Here is a 17,967-nt window from a genome sequence, read left to right as displayed (position 1 = left end):
TCTGTCCTTTGTTATGGTCATTAGTTTATCATGATTTGAAATGTCTGCAGCATTTTTAAAAAATACTCCTTCTTTGCTGTTTTGGGATATTACACCTGAGATTTTTAGATTTCTTTGGCTAAGTGCAAGTTGCATTGAATCGTTGGAGGAATTTCTGCTAGGCCCTAGTGGGTTTTCTCACTGTATCTTACTAAACCCACCTCATACACTACCTATCCTGCCCCTATGGCTTCCCTCATGTCAGTTGCTGGTCTCATTTTACCTTCTCCCATTCCCAGATAAGCCCACCACTTAGCCGATATTCCAAACTGCATCAACATCCAATGTGTCCACACTATCTTTAAAAGCCCACTTTGTCCACTCAGACAAGCTTTGTCAGTTCAGAGCATTCCTGCACAGTCTCTGGCATTTGTCCTGGATATTGCAGATGGGATGATATTACCAGCCAACTGGGCCATTTGGGACCTGGGCACCCTAATGGACGAGGTGGTGCACAGGTAAGACTTCCTCTTCCCCAGGATGAGCAGAAGAGACTAAGATACCAGGTCATGCCAGCCTAGTTTGAGACTATCACTTGGGTCAGTGCAGTCTCAGCCACCCTGAAGCACTGTGGGAAAAAGGTCAATGACCTACAGCCACCAGTCTAAGTGCCACTATCTTCTCTCTGTTACCTCACATTCACTCTGTTTCTGCTATTACACCCACCTCCAACCAGGACTCATTCTCTACCACTCTCATTATTACCTGCAACATCTTCCCTCATTCCTTGTCACTCACCTCTTCTCCTTCACTTCAGTTTTAGATGGTTGTTCTTCACTCTGTGTCTGCAACATTTATCTAGTATTCTTAGTTTTAATTTGCCACAACATTTAATGGGAGAGGTACCCAAAAAAAGTTTTTACATGAGCTACACATGCAATTTTAGGGCAGTTGATCAGTCTAGGTTTTTGGAAGCATGTTTAAGGAGGATGGAGATGCAGAAGGGATAGAGTGTGAATTCCAAAGTATAGGATCTAAGACAGCTGATAGATGTAGTTACTAAAGTGGGGAGGAGCACCAAAAGACGGAATTGGAAGAGTACAGAGATTTTGGAAGGTTGTATGGCTGCAGGGTCAGGCCAAGGTCAGTTCTGAAAACATTACAGTGAGAATTTCAAATTGTAGCATTGCCAAAGTAAGCATGAATGTAAGTCAATGCACACACAAATCCCAGTAGCTAGACATGTTCACCTCACTAAGACAAGAATTAAATATCCACTGCATTTTCCAATCTGGGGAGAGTTAATCTCATAGGACATGTTTATCATCAGGTGGCAGTAGGCAAAAGGCATTATGGTCATCTCCTTGAGGGAGACTGCATTCTAAGGGGCATTCATCTGCTTTGAGAAATCTCCAAGTGTTGAGGAAATGAAGATCAGAAAGGTCAATGTCTGCTCAGACAGACCTCTATTCAGAATGCACTGAAATGCACCTTGTATACTAATGTAATGGGCTTTGCTTGTAAATATTGAATTGGCTACATGCGTGTTTATACTGGTTGTGGTGGTTCGTAGTTTTTTTAAAGATATGCCAAAGGAAAGTCATGGTGAGTTCGGTGGTGGGGGAACTGCTCGGTTGTGTGTGATATTTACAGATGGACTAAAAAAAACTTAAATACGATTCCTTACTTCCCCCTCCAGTTCCATTTTACTTTAGCACCTCCCCTCTCTCCTTTGCCTTTGATAGTTTGCATCACCCATGATGGATTTTGCTTATAAATACTTGATTGGCTGCATGGATGATTACTGATGGCAGCTACAAGAGAAAATAACTGAAAAAAAATCACAGTGATTTTGCCAGTGGGAAGGTCCTCAGTTGTGGGTAATAGCAGGTTGGAATATATTAAAAACAACTTAGATCCTCCTATACTCTTGATGCTTTTTTGAGAGGTTGGTGCCACAGGGAAAACAGTGCTCTATCTCCCCTACAACTCCATTTTAATATCGCTCCTTCCCACTCTCCTTAACCCTCTCTCACGTTTGATGGATTACATTGCCTTTAACCGGCTTCGCACTTCAGAATCCAATTGGTTACACGGGTGATTTACTGGTAGGAATCAATAGCTAAAAATAAAAAAAGTCACAATGACTTGGTGATGGGGAAAGAAGATTGGTTGTGTGCGATAGAACTTCCAGATATAAAATAAAGCTCCGAGCTGTGATAGTTAACTTGTATTTCAAATGGCTTTTAAAAGAAAATCATACACAGGTTGCAAGCATTGCTGGCTGACAGATTTTCCAGTATGAACTTTCTGATACCTTCAGTTTTTTCCATCTCTACCTGTATGTGGTATGGATAATGGTTCTCTGAGCTGGTTCAGTCCACCAATCCTCCATAGCATCGTACAACACAGAAGAAGCCCTTCCACCCATTGATGCTATACCATAAAAAATACAACACTACCTACACTAGAGATAGTAGGAACTGCAGATGCTGGAGAATCTGAGATAACAAGGTGTAGAGCTGGAAGAAGACAGCAGGCCAAGCAGCATCAGAGGAGCAGGAAAGCTGACGTTTCGGGCCGAGACCATACTTCAGAAAAGCATTTTCTGAAGAAGGGTCTAGGCCCAAAATAACAAAGTGTGGGGCTGGATGAACACAGCAGGCCAAGCAGCATCTGAGGAGCACAAAAGCCGACGTTTCAGGCCTAGGCACTTCATCAGAAAGTCTCGGGCCTGGACCCTTCTGATGAAGGGTCTAGGCCCAAAACATCAGCTTTTGTGCTCCTAAGATGCTGCTTGGCCTGCTGTGTTCATCCAGCCCCACACTTTGTTATCTTGGATTCTCTAGCATCTGCAGTTCCCATTATCTCTAGGCCCAAAATGTCAGCTTTCCTGCTCCTCTAATGCTGCTTGGCCTGCTGTGTTTATCCAGCTCTATACCTTGTTATCTCTACTACCTACACTGGTCCCACTTTCCAGCACTAGGGCCATAGCCTTGAATGTTATGGCATTTCAAGATCTCATCCAAGCAAAAACCATGAGGCCTCCTACCTCAACTATCCTGCTGGGCAGCTCATTCCAGACCCTCATCCTTCACTGGGTAGAAGGTACTTATTTTCGCCCAGATTCCTATAAACCTCCTGCATATTACCTTAAAATTATGCCCCTTCTTAATGGCTTTTCAACTTAGGGGAACAGCTGCTTTCTACATCCTGTCCATCCCCCTCAGAATCGAATACCTCTATTAGATTCTCCCTCAATATTCACTGCTCCAAAGAAAACAACCTGAACTTCCACAGCCTCTATTCATAGTGTAATGCTCCACAACAGGCAATGTCCTGGTGAATCTCCTCTGCACCCCTACTACAATCACATCCTTCCTATAGTGCGGTGACTAGAACTGCACACACTACTCCAACCACAGTTCTGTACAGCTCAACATGACGTTCATACCCTTATAATCCATGCCTCCTTTATTGCTTTGTTGCCTTTGGCCTATCTCTTCAGTCGTGGACAAGTCGGTTTATTGGATAGTAGCAGTAAGTACAACTACATTTGGTCAGGCTTAATTATTAGGACAATTTCCCTTCTCCGTCCTGATACTGTGTGCGTGACATCAGTAGAATGGGCAGAGTCAATGTAACATGAACAGTAACCATTTCAGAAGAATTACCTTATACATCTCCTGAAAAGTTTTGTTTTCCCCCCATTTGCTCCCCAGGCAAAGGTAGATGGAGAGTTCTTCATGGGAACTTCAGCTGGTGCAGGCTTTGACCCCCTACACTGTTGGCATCAATCTGCATTACAAAGAACTATCCAGCCATTTGAACAAACCAACAGCCCCTACTGGCATGAACTGTTGTGTTGTCTGAGAATGATAGGTGAGCTTAAGTGGGTTATAGTACTCACTCCTGTGCCCCAAATGTGGTACCGTAAAAGGGGTGTTAGAGGCAGTTTGTTGCCACTGATCCTCCTTTGTCTCTGCTTTGACTTGGGCATCTCTAACGATGAGTAGTGCATGATGCAACACCATGGAGCACCTACAAAAAAGACTCTGTTCTCAGACTATTAAAAGGTTTATTGCACGATTTCAATAAGCATAACCACTTTTGATCAGGCATAGTGAATAGAACCTAGGGAGCCATTACAGCTACATCTGCCTCCTTACAAAGCCTGGAGTAAAACTCTTTGTCTCCTGCCACATGTTATATTTAACATCAGTTGAATGGGGGACAGGCAATGTAACATGAACAGTAAACCTTTCAGAACCATTATCTCATAGAACGTTAGTGACGCATTCCAAGGATTTCCGAGATGGCAGCAGCAAGGGCAGCAGCATTTGAGCTCCTGAGTGTAGTTTCGGCTGCTCATGCCTCATGCAACAGGTTCTGCCACATACACACAGCTTCATCATTGTCTTCCCAGCTCGGCAACGTTTTTGTCACTTTGGTTGCACTGGGGCCTCCTCCTTTGGGAGGCCGGGGCCCTGTGTATTTCCTTCTCTGTCCCATTTCACACGGTGGCATCGGAAGACAAGCCAGAACCCCGTCAGTGAACTCAGAGCCAGGTCACCGTCGGTCAACTCGAAGCCAGAACCCCATTGGCCGATATCCTACATTGAGGAGGTGTGGAACCCCCAAGACATGATCACCTCCAGCCTGGAGCCGGTGGCGCAGAAGTGGCAGCAGTTGTTGAAAGGAGCACATTGCTAAGACCCCAGGAACAATGTTGGATAGCAGCAGCTGGAGGATCTGAGAGGGTGAAGTCTACGGAAAGAGAAAGATAAACTTTTGAAGCTGTTCCAGTTTTTTTCGATTTAATATTCATTTATTCTGTATTTTACCATTTATGCTATTTATTCAGTAATTTATTCTATAATCAAAGATGATGCCAGAACGTGGCGACATTATCCACCTTTCACTGTACCTAGGTACAGGGTGCAATATATTAAATAAATAAATCTACTGATAAATCCAAAGCCAGCATTTTTTGCCCATTCCTAACTTAGAGTGAGGAAGCGCTGGTGAACCAGATTTTTAATAAAACTGTGCCTTATTTTGGTCATATCAGAGTGCAGTTAAGAATCAAACATTGTGCTATGGGTCTAGATTCACATGTAGGCCACAGTGGTGAATGACAGTAGATTTTTTAAGTTGCACAGAGGATTGTCACAGGAACCCAATAAAATAATCAAGCCAGTGAACAACTGAATTCGGGCAGTGAATCTAATTTAGATTCCAGGGATAAAGATCTTCAACTAGAATTAGCATCATTCCATTGTCATAAAATCCAGTTGAGCAACACCTAGACTGAGAGCTCACTGAGAGGATTAAACCCTTAAGATATAGAAGCACTGGAGCAAGTGCAAACTAAAAGATTTGTCAGAATGATTTGAGAAATAACAACTACTAGAAAAGATTGAACAGGTTATGTCTCTTTTGTGCAGTAGAGCTAATAAAGGTCCTTAAAATTTGAGAGATTGTTTGATAAGGAAGGCATATAGAGGTAGTTTCCGCTTATGGGCAAAACCAAAACTAGACCATAGATATAGGATAATCACAAATAAATCCAGCAGGGAATTCAGAAGTAACACCCTTACCCACAGAGTGGTGCAAACAAGAAATTGATTTCCACAAGGATTGTAAGGCATATAACATTCAAGGTTAAGCTAGGTAATCCAATGAGCAAGAAAGGACCAGTTGCCCTATTTATGTGCTGTTATGTGGAAGTAATTCTCTGAAACTTGTCAGCTGCTGCATGAAACTTGGAAATTAATTTGAATTTGGATATGGGCCCGGTGTCAGCATTGTTCAGCTTCCAAACTTTGTCTGCATTTATTTCAGCTATGAAATGTTAAGAAACTCTACACCTAGATAGTGGGCTCATTGTTCCCTCGGTTTGGCACATCGACTGAACCAGTTTGCGGGTCTCATCTATTGCTAGAACACAGTCTTAGTTTAGTGGACCTCCAGAAACTGAAATCTTGAACTGAGGCCCTGTTTTACCGATGTTTATCCAAGTTAAAGATTCCCCAACACTTTTTGATGAGGTGCAGACAGATTGTTCAGTGTCTCCTAGACAACATTGTGCTTTCAATTCAAAAATCAAACACTGTTCAGCTGGCGAAACATCTCATATGATGATTGTTGGGCTTTATTGTATAGACATTGGCGTGTATCTGCGAATCAACAGCACCATACTTCAGAACAAAAATAGGTTGTAAATTAATTTGGAAGTAAAAATCAGAAAATCGGCCAAATTGTTGGATTGCTACAACAACTGGTTTCATTTCAAGAAAGAATCCTGTGCCTTTGCCTGACATTATGTGTCTTGTACCAATTGGGTTGATTCTTAACTGCCCTGCAGTTTCCAAGCAGTACAGTCAATTGCATGTAGTCACAGAGAACTTGACATTTGACAATAAATGCAAACCTTGCCACTGGCACCAAAATTGGCTCAAACAGCAACTTAAATGATCTGATGTGACTTCTTTTTAAACTGAATTATTCCAATGTAATTTGGCCCATTGTGCCTGTGCTGGATCTGTGGAAGACCTATTCATTTAGACCTATGAATTATGTAAAGAGAAAGCACTGTGCCTGAGGGATGTGATAGAGTGGGATATGAATTTAAAAAATTTCTTTCTGGAGCATCAGAAGAATGCAGATTAGCACAGGTGGAAACTTGATGTTTGTTGGCACCAAAGATTAATTCCTGAAGGAGCAATTTATTGACCTGTTCTTCTTGACCCAGAAGATCCCAATGCCACGTTCCTACTTGCCTGTGTTAAAAGCGATTAAAAACTTCAAAACACATCCGCAACATTCATGCAGTTCTAACAATTCAATGACCCCTAGTGATTTGCTCATGCAGCATTTCTAACGCATATAACAAAGAACAGAGCCCCAAATTTAATCCCCCAGATTCCAGATGATCCAGCTCCCCTGCCAATGTGGCCGACTTCTTGAATGTCTCACAAGCTGCTCACTTGTGCTTCTAAAGGTATGGACTATCAACACTAATGGCATCTACATCTCGAGAATGGAAAAGCAATATGATATAAGACTGAATCAATGAAGCAAGTACTCGAAAGAATTCAGTTAAAAAAGGAAAATTTATAGACTCACTTTTCGACAGAATTGCTTCCAATCCCAAAGTGCTTCACAACCAATGAGGTTCTTTTGGCATAGTGAAATAACTTCATGAAAGCCAGTATCCGGTCACCAAGTCACCCTTTATTTTCACGTGCATAGTACGCGACACTGACCAGCTAACAGAGAGATGGCTCCTACTGTGAACAAAACCCCTGACATGCCTGGTTATGTCTGTCTGACAGGACTCTTTGATGGGACCAGGTTAACAGCCCCAATCAGGGAACTCATAATCTATGAGATCCACCTGGCTGACCGCATTCCAATCTCTCCACATGTCACCACATTTGTAATGTAGCAGTCAATGGAGCTTGGCAAGCTCCCACAAACAACTTAATAGTAATGACTAGAAAATTTGCTTTTAGTGATATTGGTTGAAGCATGAACATTGACTAAGAGACTAAGTCCCCTGCTCTTCTTTAAAATAGTGGCTATGGAAGATTCTATATTCACCTGCACATGAAGATGGCTTTTTGTTTTAACATCTGATTTGAAAGAAAGCACTTCCGAAAACTCAGTACTCTCTCAATACTGGCATTGGGAGCAGCAGCCCAGATTTTCATGCTCATGCCTGACACATTGTCAGTGTGTGTGTCCAAGCCTCCCTGAATAATGCCTAACTTGCAAACTTATTTAGATCAAAAGGAGTGAAATGGGTCATTGACCACATGCCAATTTTGCCATAAAGTAGCATCTAGGATATTATTCTCAAATTTGCATATAAATTGGGGAAATTGCCTGAAAAGGGCAGGTGCTTGGTAAGCCAACCAAAAGCACCTTGGGGCATCCCCATCCCTACAACATCCCTACAGTTGTTGTCCCAGTATCCACTACTTACCTTCGCATCATGTTTTGATGGATAATTACTGCTGTGAAACACTGAGATAGCTTACTACGTTAAGCATATTAAATAAATGCAAATTTGTGTTATTGGAATAAGCTGAAAATGGGATTGAGGGGTCAGTAAGTTAACCAACCCCATTTCTGGCATTCCAGTAATATCTATTTCAGTTGCTTAAAATCAACGTCAACGATATCTGTGGAGGAGGGCCAGAACATGGTCCCGTAAAGACTAGCCTCTTTCAGATATCTGTTACCTTACAAATACACCCTGTATTCAGTGTCTGATAGAAGTGACGTCATACAGGTAAACACTAACAAGCAGAATGATAACTCCTAGTTACAGAACCACAGTACCCAGGATAGTAACTACATTTTGCATTTCTGAACCCTCTGAGAACTGACTGTTCTTTCTCCATCCTTCAGTGCAGTAGTTTCAACTGATATTGCAAAGTTTGATGCAATGCCAAGTGATTCATACTGGAAGACAAATCAGATTAGTACTGTTGTAATGGAAGCATCTCTGAAACAAGGATGACAGCTTGATTTTACTCTTTGTTTATATTTAACCTCACAAGTTTTATTTTCAGAACTTTACTTGATGTATGATATATGAACACCAGCCGAAGGAAAGGCCAGCTGCGCTCTGCCCAGTGCTGGATTCCATACACCTTGACCACCAGGTTCCAAAATTCTATAATAGAAATAAAACACTGTGGATGCTAGAAATCTGAAATAAACACTGAAAATCCTATAGAAATTCAACAGTGCTTGCTGCATCTGTTGAGAGAGAAACAGAGTTAATGTGACTAAGACCTTAAGGCTACAAGGTTTAGGAGCAGAAGTAGACGATTTGGTCCATGAAATATGCTTCTCCATTCAATGAGATCAAGGTTAATCTGATAACACTCAAATGCACTTTTGATTCCTTTAAAGATTAAATATCTGGCTGTCGAAGCTTAATGACACAATCTCACAGCTCCTGCAGCAAAGAGTTCCACAGATTCACAACTTCTAAGAGAAGAAATATGCTCATCTCTATCTTAAATGGACAATCACTTACTATGAGACTATGCCCTCTGGTCCTAGAGTATCCCAAAAGGGGAAAACTAAACTTTCTGCATCTACACCATCAAGTCCCTGAAAAATCTTGTGTATTCTATAAGGGCACCTCTCATTCTTCCGAACTACAATGACTGTAGGGCCAATTGATTCAAGCCTTCTTTATAAGAAAATCCCTCCATACCTGGAATCAACCTGGAAAACTTTCTCTGTACTGCCTCCAATACAAAGTATATCATTTCTTAGATAATAGCGCCAAAACTGTTTGCAGCTTTCTAAACGTGGTCTAATTAGTGTCTTGGTAAGCTTTAGCAAGACTTAGAGTTAACAAGGTGTAGAGCTGGATTAAAACAGCAGGCCAAGCAGCATCAGAGGAGCAAGAAATCTGGTGTTTCAGGCCTAGACCCTTCTTCAGAAAAGAACATTTTTTCTGAAGTATGGTCTAGGCCCGAAACATCAGCTTTCCTGATCTTGTGATGCTGCTTGGCCTGCTGTTTTAATCCAGCTCTACACTTTGTTATCTCAGATTCTCCAGCATCTGCAGTTCCTACTATCTCTTTAGCAAGACTTAACTATGTTTACACTCCATTCCTTTTTTTAACAAATATCAACATTTCATTTGCCTTCAGTATCAACTGTTCTATGAATACTTTTTGTGATTTATGCATGATCTCAGAGCTGCAGCTTTCTGTAGTAATTCCCTATTTAAATAATATTCAGCTCCTCTATTCTTCCTGCCAAATTTCATGACCTTACGTTTTAACCATAATTAGTTCATCTGTCATGTGTTTGCTCACTGGCTTAACCATTTGCATCCTTTCCTTGTCATTCTTACCCCCTGTTTTCCCACTGACGTTTGTGTCATCAACAAACTGGGCTATGTTAGAACCATTTTCCTCATCCAAGTCATGTTGTGAATAATTATGGTCCCCAGCACAGAGCCCTGTGGCCCACCACTAGTTATAAGTCGTCATGCTGAAAATTCCTGTCTTGTCCCAAATCTCTGTCTTTTATGAATTGGCCAATCCTTTATCCATGCTAATACACTACCTCCAAAACAATGAGGTTTCATCTAATTAACTAGCTCAATGTCTGGCACCTTATCAAATGTCTTCTGAAATTGCAACATTCACTACCTCCCCTTTCTCTAACCTACCTATTATTTCCTCAAAGAACTCTGATAAATTGATCAGGTTTCATTTCCTCTCCATGAACCAGTGCTGACTCTGCTTCATTATACTATGTCTTTCTAAATGTCAAGTTATTAACTTTTATAATGGACTCTGACATTTTCCTGATAATGGGTATTAAGCTAACTGGCCCAGAGTTAAATGTTTTTTGTCTCCTTTCCCTTCTAAATAAAGGTGTTAGGTTAGGCAGCATGGTGGCTCGGTGGTTAGCACTGCTGCCTCACAGTGCCAAGAAGCTGGGCTCAATTCCAAACTCAAGTGACTGTGTGGTGTTTGCACATTCTCCCCGTGTCTGTGTGTGTTTCGTCTGGGTATGCCAGTTTCCTTCCACAGTCCAAAGATGCGCAGGTTGGATGGACTGGCCATGCTAAATTTCCCATAGAGCCCAAGGATGTGTAGGCTAGGTAGGATTGGCCACAGGAAATGCAGGGTTATAGGGTAGGGGAGAGGCTGCTCTTTGGAGGGTCGGTATTGACTTGATGGGTTGAATGGCCTGCCCCCACGCTGTAGGTATTCTATCCTAGATTAGCAGTTTTCCAGAATCTCAGGATTCTTTGAAGATTATTATTTTTACAGCCAATATTTCTGTAGCAAATGTTTTTAATATCCAGGGATTCATTTTATTGGATCTAGTGGACTTGTCAGATTTTAGCGTCATTAATTTCTTGAATACTTTTCCTCTCTTGACAATCGTTGTCTTGATTTCCTCTCCTTATTTTCCCTTGATCATTTATTATTTGTGAAATACCTCAAAGACAGACACAAAGCATTGATTCAACTCCTCTGCCAACTACTGGTTCTAAATTATTATTTCCCCAGCTTCATTGTTTAAGGGGCTGATGCTCATTTTAGCTTCTCTCTTCCTTTGTCCATATAGTTAAAGAAGCTCTTGCTGTCCATCTTGACATTACTTGCAAATTTAGTCCCAAACTTATTTTCTACCTGAACAGTTCATGTGAGGCACGTCCCACCAGAACAATTCCCTTCTAGCCCAGTTCTGCTGCCAATCGACTGAGACCCATTCCACCACACCAATCTTTGAGCCATTCTTTTAATTTCTTGCCTTTATTTACCCCAGCCATGGATCTAGACATGTTGACCAAATGTAATATTTTCACATTCACATATAATTCAAAAATAAACAGGAATGTCTAAAAATGTATGTGAAGATGTAAACATTTTCAGATGGATTTGAAGCTGCTTAGTGATTGGGCAAGAGCATTGAATATAATGTGTAAAATGTGAGCTTATTCACTTTGGTAGAAAGGACAGATGTCAGAGGATTTCTAAGTGGTAAGACATTGGAACATGTTAATGTATAAAAAGACTTGGGTGGCCTTGTCGATAAGTCACTGAAGACTTATTTGCAACAAGCTGTGAGGAAGGCTGGTGGAATGTTAGTCTTTATTGCAAGACGATTTGATCACAGGATTAGTGAAGTCTTGCTTCATTTGTCAGACTGCACCTAGAGGTACTGTGGGCAGTTTTCACTCCCATTTCTCAGGGAAATTATTGCCTGAGTCAACAAGGTTTTACTAGATTTGTTCCCAGGATGGCAGGACTGTTCTATGAAGAGAGATTGGGTAAACTGGCCTTTATTCTCCAAAATTTCAAAAAATGGAAGGTAATCTCATTCAAATTTACAAAATATTAAAGATGTAGACACAGTAAAGGCAGGGATTTTTTTCTCTAGTTTGGGAGTTTAGAACCAGTGCACACCACTGAAAAATAAGGGCAATGTCATTTGGATTAGGATGAGGATAATTTGTGTTTACTCAGTAGATTGTGTATATTTGGGATTCTCTACCTCAGAAGGCTGTGGAAGCTCAGTCTTTGAGCATGTACAATTGCTTGGTTGATAACTGTTTCATTATCAATGGCACAAAGTTTTATGGGGACAGTGTGGACAAAAGACATTGAAGTGTCCAATTAAATGGCAGAGCAGGCTCAATGGGTTAAATGAACCCTTCCTTTTCTTATGTATCTCAGAGAAAGGAGGCAGGAGCCATGGGGCTATGTTAAATAGTGCAATCCATAGCTTCCCAAAAAGTGTGCAAATAAAATGAAACTCTGAGTCATTTGTTTCTTTAAAACATTTCTCTAAAGTGGCCTAATACATTTGCTGTATAATTTGATGTGTGTTGATTCACTCCCTACACCTTCCCTAAGGGAGTAACTGTTAATTGATGGCCTTCTTTGAAAACAATATCAAAGATGTCTTGCATTTTTATAAGGCTATTCAGAACTTCAGGATGTCCCACATTACGATTGTGAAACAATGATGAAATGTAGTTGCTATTGATAAGTAAGAAAGCACCTGAACAACAATATCCCATGGACAACAACATAATGATAGTCAGATAATCTGCTTTATTGATTTTGAATGAGGAATAATTATTGGCCAGAAAGTCATAGAGTCATTATGGCACAGGTGATTGAGCAAGCAAATCCATGCTCACTTTCCATTAGTCTTATTCAACCATTCTATCACCATAGTTCTACAAGTTTATTGTCCTCAAATGTGCATCCAATTTCCATTTGAAATCGTTGACCATTTCTTCTTTAGGGGTGAACTCCCCTGCACTTCTTCAAAATCATGCAGTGGGATCAATGATGTCCACCTGAGAGAGCAGACAGGGTGTTGTTTAACATTTTATCTGAAAGGCAGTCTTCCCAGTTGTGAGGCACTCCAACAGGCAGTGTCATCCTGGATCATTGCTCTCATTTCTCAGAATGGAACTTTAATGCGCAATTATCTGTCTGAGAGCTCGAATGCTGCTGCAGCGTCTCAGCTGACACCATTAATTTACTAAGGCAGATGTAAAAAATTTGCTTTTGGGTGTATATTTTTCCATATGTCCTCCATTCCGCAGAGATGACAATCATGTTGAATTCTAAGTGCTGTCATTTCCCATAGTGTTCAAAAAGATCCAGTGTCAGAATGATGTCTGCCACTCAGTGAAATTGCTTGATGTGTATGTACAGATCTTAGTGAAATAAATCAAGGACAAGCCTGTCTGCTTTAATTACCTCCCAGCTACTCACTATTCACCACCAACTTGCACCAGAGCTGCAAGAAGTGCTTAGATTACAGATGATCATTACAGTTTCGGGCAAGAATAAAAGATCTCGAACAAGTTATACGCAGTTGTCGAACCCAAAGGAACAATGCAGGATCTGTTCTATGTTCAAATAAAAGGGCTTTTAGTTCTCCAAAAGGACACAAATGAGGTGATCCTTTTACATTCTCTAGTTGGTGAAGGATATATATTTTTTCCTCTCTTCACTTGTTCTCCAAAAACTCACAAAGAAAGTCTGGCTGTATGTTGCTTTGCAGAAAACAGAGCAGGTGTAAAACTGAACAGAGGCTGCACTCCAAACTCTTAGGCTCGCAAATGAATGGTGAGAGGATTTATAATATAGGATTCCTGTTCGTTGCCCTGCACATATGTTCTGAAAGGAATAAACTATTCCTCCTACCACAGCCACATTGAAAATCCTCCAGCACCTCCTTGTTGTTGCCATACAATGATAACAGGTTTCCTTTCTTTATAGTTTTATAGCAGCATTTGCAAACAGATTTAACTGGAGTGCACTTAAGCTGAGAATGGAACATTCAGTTGACTCCAGGCCAAAGAACAATTAGCTACCGACAGAATCATATAGAGCAGTGGAAGGCCATTTAGCCCAATGTGCCTGTGTTGGGTCGATGAAAGAGCTGTCCAATTAGTTCCATTCACATGCCCTTTCCCCATGTCCCTGTGAATATCATCAAATTCCCTTTTGAGTGCTACCTTTGAATCTGCTTCCACTGCCTTTCAGACAGCACATTTCAGGTAACAACAAATTGGCCACTGCTAAACTATTACATCCAGGTCTGATCCCCCTTTTTAGGAAGGATGTGAGGGTTAAAAGGAACAGAGGAGATGTGCCATAATGTTTCCAGGAATGAAGAATTTTAACAACTAGGTTAGATTGGAGAAGATAGGATTGTTGTTCTTATTCCAAAAATGATTGGGCGGTGATTGATAAAACTGTACAAGATAATGACATGGTAAAAGCTGTTTCATATTTAATACTTACACAAGGAATAAAGGACACCAATTAAAGGTTTCGGGCAAGAGAGGAACAGTGGCTAGGTGTGAGAAAGAGCGTTTCCACACAACAAGAGGGAAGGACCTGAAACATGCTGCCTATGAAGCTTGTGGAGTAAAAATGATTCATGACATCAAAAAGAAATTGGATGGGCCCTTGGAAATAAATTTTAAGGGAATAAAGGGATTGGGACTAATTGGATTACGGTACAGACAACCAGCATGGACCTGTCGAGTAAATGGTCTCAGACTATAAATGAGTCAATGGGCAGGATTAGACTGTCCTGAACTGATGGGTTTGAAAGCAAGGGGCTCAGAAAATGGAGCACATGGTCTTTCCTCCACCCACCCAAGACCAGTCTATTATTTTCTCGGGTGCAGTGGAGACGAAGCATGGCCATCAATCCTTGGGCGCATTGAGGCCCCTAAGTGGTCAATTAGAGGTTATTTAAGAGCCTTCTCTCACCGCTGCTGCTATTTGACCTCTGTAAGGAAAAGGCCCACTGAGCAGGCAGCTTTTGCTAAACATGCTGATGTCAGAGGAGTAGGGACAGAGTAACTTTGGGAGTCTCCTGTGCTCCACAAGGTCATATTCCTCTCTTTATGCTACATTCCGTCAGCCAGATCCTATGGACACCCCAGACTTACGTGCAGCCTGGTTTCCATTAGCTTCTCTTCATTGGAGATGGCCTTTCGCACCATCAATCCTCATCACTAAAAACTGAGTTTCTGGTCAACTGTATCATTGTTGTTTATGGGACCATGCTGTATGTAAATTTCCTGTCGCGTGATTTATATTAAAATGGCAACTAAAAAATGTCATTGTATTTGAATCTTCAGAGGGTTTTTTTTGTAACCTGATAGCATTTATTTAAATACAACGTCAGCCTATTCTACCTTTGACATGCTGGTTGGTGCATTCGGTCTTATACTATCTCTGATCTTTTATAGGAATAAGAGTAGATTTTGTTCATCATTCACCCCAGCTAATTCAGTCTTCAGTCATTGACGTTTCAGTGTACAAAGAATTACATTGGCCTCAGATGATCTAACAAATGTGGTTGCTTCCTGCATAAAACAATATATAAAACTGCTTATAAAACAAGATTAAAGTCTTTTCTGTTGCAATGGAGTTGCAAACAAGTACTCATAGCCAGATGATTGCATGAAGAATGGTTTGTTTGTTGTGTCCAGTACCAGAAGATAAAGCAAGGTGTGTAAATGGGGTAAAGATACAGATCATAAAGTGTGAAGCTGGATGAACACAGCAGGCCAAGCAGCATCTCAGGAGCACAAAAGCTGACGTTTCGGGCCTAGACCCTTCATCAGAGAGGGTCTAGGCCCGAAACGTCAGCTTTTGTGCTCCTGAGATGCTGCTTGGCCCGCTGTGTTCATCCAGCTTCACACTTTATTATCTTGGATTCCCTTCTTGCACTGCAACACTGATATTACATCTCTTCCCAACTGATGTAACATTTCCTCTACCTTGGCTGTCTAATAGTGTAGCATTCTGTCAGCACAGTCCTCCTGCTATTGTAGTGCTTCCTCAATGCAACCCCTGCAGCAGTGAGGGCTGCCTCTGTGCTGCCCTCTCTGATTAACCTGAGGTGCTGATGATCTTGTGACCCTATGTAACTACTGTTGTATGGATATATCAGTAGAGGGAGAACCGGGGCAGGGGGCATGATCTTGTTGATTAGTCATGCAGGCTTAAAGGGTCAACAGACTATTTCACATCCTGTTTCTTAAGTTCACTGTCTGGGTTGAGAGGTTAATGATTATTAAAAACAATTTAACAATTATTGCTTCCTTATAAAAAGGTATTTACAAAGATAATTACAAGGCTTCAAACTTTCTATAGCAAGTTTAATGGGCAATTATGAGCAACTTCTTCAAACACACAGGAAGGTAAAAATTGCATTTTCATGAGGTTAACAGTGGAATGGTGCAATTCACCTGGCAATTTGTAGTGACTGACAGCACACAGAGTATTTATACCTTGTCACAAGTTGTTGAACAATTTACACATTAATACTGATTTACATCTTTAACCCATCACTAAATTTTTCTAGCAAATTCTGTCCCATTATCGTTTTTTCCTTAATTGTCTTCTATTAGATGTTCCTGGACATCCAGCTTTGTTGCTTGAAAGAAGAGTCTAATGTCAGACTCATTGTTATGAAATTAATCCAGACCATTCAACAGATTACAGTGCCTCTCTCGAGTGAGATTCCAATAGGGTTCTGAGTATCATACAGTAATACTATTCATGGTTTTAACATTCCGACAGTCTTGAAAACTATCACATTTCAGTCAGCTCTGGAGCAAACCTGTCCCTTTGATCATGGTAATATGTGAACTAATCTCATGAAACACTAAATCATTCTTTCAAAAAAGTTTAAATACACTTGGGATTGTAATGCTATTTATTGTAAAAGAAGGAAAGTAAAAATAAAATTCTTATCATGTCTGGCTTTGTGGATTTTACCACAATATAAATATAAAGTATCCTGCAAAACCATCAATTACAACAGTGATAGCCAGTTAGACATATCTATCCATAGGTTTAGACCTGCTGTAGTCTAAGTGATAGACTTTGATTGTTGTGATTAGACTGAAGAGAGTCTTGAATGTATAAAACACCTTCTACAACCATTAGACATCTCAGAGCGCTTTGCACTCAATACTTTTTTTAAACTAAAAACAATGTTGTAAGGCAAGAAATGCAGCAGCCAATTTACATATAGCCAGCTCTTACAACAAAATGATAACTAGATAATCTCTTTTTTGTTATGTTGATTATGCAATATTGACTGAGACGCTACCTGAACCTTCTTCAAATGAATGGCTGTAGGAGATTTCTTCACCTACATAAGAAAGCACTTGTAGACCCAAAAACAGAAAGTTCAACAGTGCAACCATCACCCAGCATGGCAGTGCCAGGCTAGATAATGATTCTAACATGCTGAAGTGGGATTTGAACCAGTAACCACCAAGCCCAAAAGCATTTTGGCAGTTCATGACCAATATATCCAGCATATTACCATCGTCAATGCTCTCTATTACCCATCAAAAAGTTCACTCAAGTTAATTAAACACAATTTGCCCTCAACAAATCCATGCCGGCTTCCCTTAATTCGTCCTAATTTGTCCAAATGACTGTTATTTTTGTCCATTTTTTTCTTTCGCCTTACTCCATATCTCTTTTGTCACCTATGGAGCACTGGAAACTGTCTCAAATTCACCTAAACTATAACCTCTACTTTTTTAATGCTTATTGGATGTGGGCAGTGTTGGCTAAGCCAGTATTTATAATCCATTTCTTATTACCTTTGAAAAGGTGGGGTTAGCTGCCTTCTTGAACTGTTATTGTCAACAGTGTTGTCAGGAGGGGGTTCTCAGATTTTGATTCAGTGCCAGTGAGGGGATGGCATTATTAGTGCAAGTCAAGATGGAGTGTGGCTTGGTGGATGATGGTGATCCTATGTACCTGCTGCACTTGTCCTTCTAATATAACTCGACTACACTTGGGCCTGGCAATCTTTATTTCCAATTAACCAGTAACAGGTCTGCTGTCAATCCACTGAAATTGCCTCTCCCTACAGTTAACTTTCTCTTTACAAGCATTTTAAAACAATGTTCAAGTATTT

At 40.7% G+C, this 17,967-nt stretch overlaps 1 protein-coding gene across 1 annotated transcript in view; it reads right to left on the bottom strand.

Annotated features, from left to right (window-relative positions):
- Positions 1–4,089: 4,089 nt before the first annotated feature.
- The window catches only part of LOC125459565 (alpha-1,3-mannosyl-glycoprotein 4-beta-N-acetylglucosaminyltransferase C-like), a 77,631-nt gene continuing 63,753 nt past the window's right edge, over positions 4,090–17,967 (bottom strand). The window contains exon 3 of the transcript XR_007249037.1: positions 4,090–4,746. The gene's annotated coding sequence lies outside the window, so the exon portion shown is untranslated. The remainder of the gene's footprint in view (positions 4,747–17,967) is intronic.

The sequence above is a fragment of the Stegostoma tigrinum genome, chromosome 17 (genome assembly GCF_030684315.1).
Source record: "Stegostoma tigrinum isolate sSteTig4 chromosome 17, sSteTig4.hap1, whole genome shotgun sequence".
Taxonomy (NCBI): Eukaryota; Metazoa; Chordata; class Chondrichthyes; order Orectolobiformes; family Stegostomatidae; genus Stegostoma; species Stegostoma tigrinum.
Note: the sequence above shows the minus strand (reverse complement) of the source record. Positions and strands in the feature narration are given on the sequence as shown.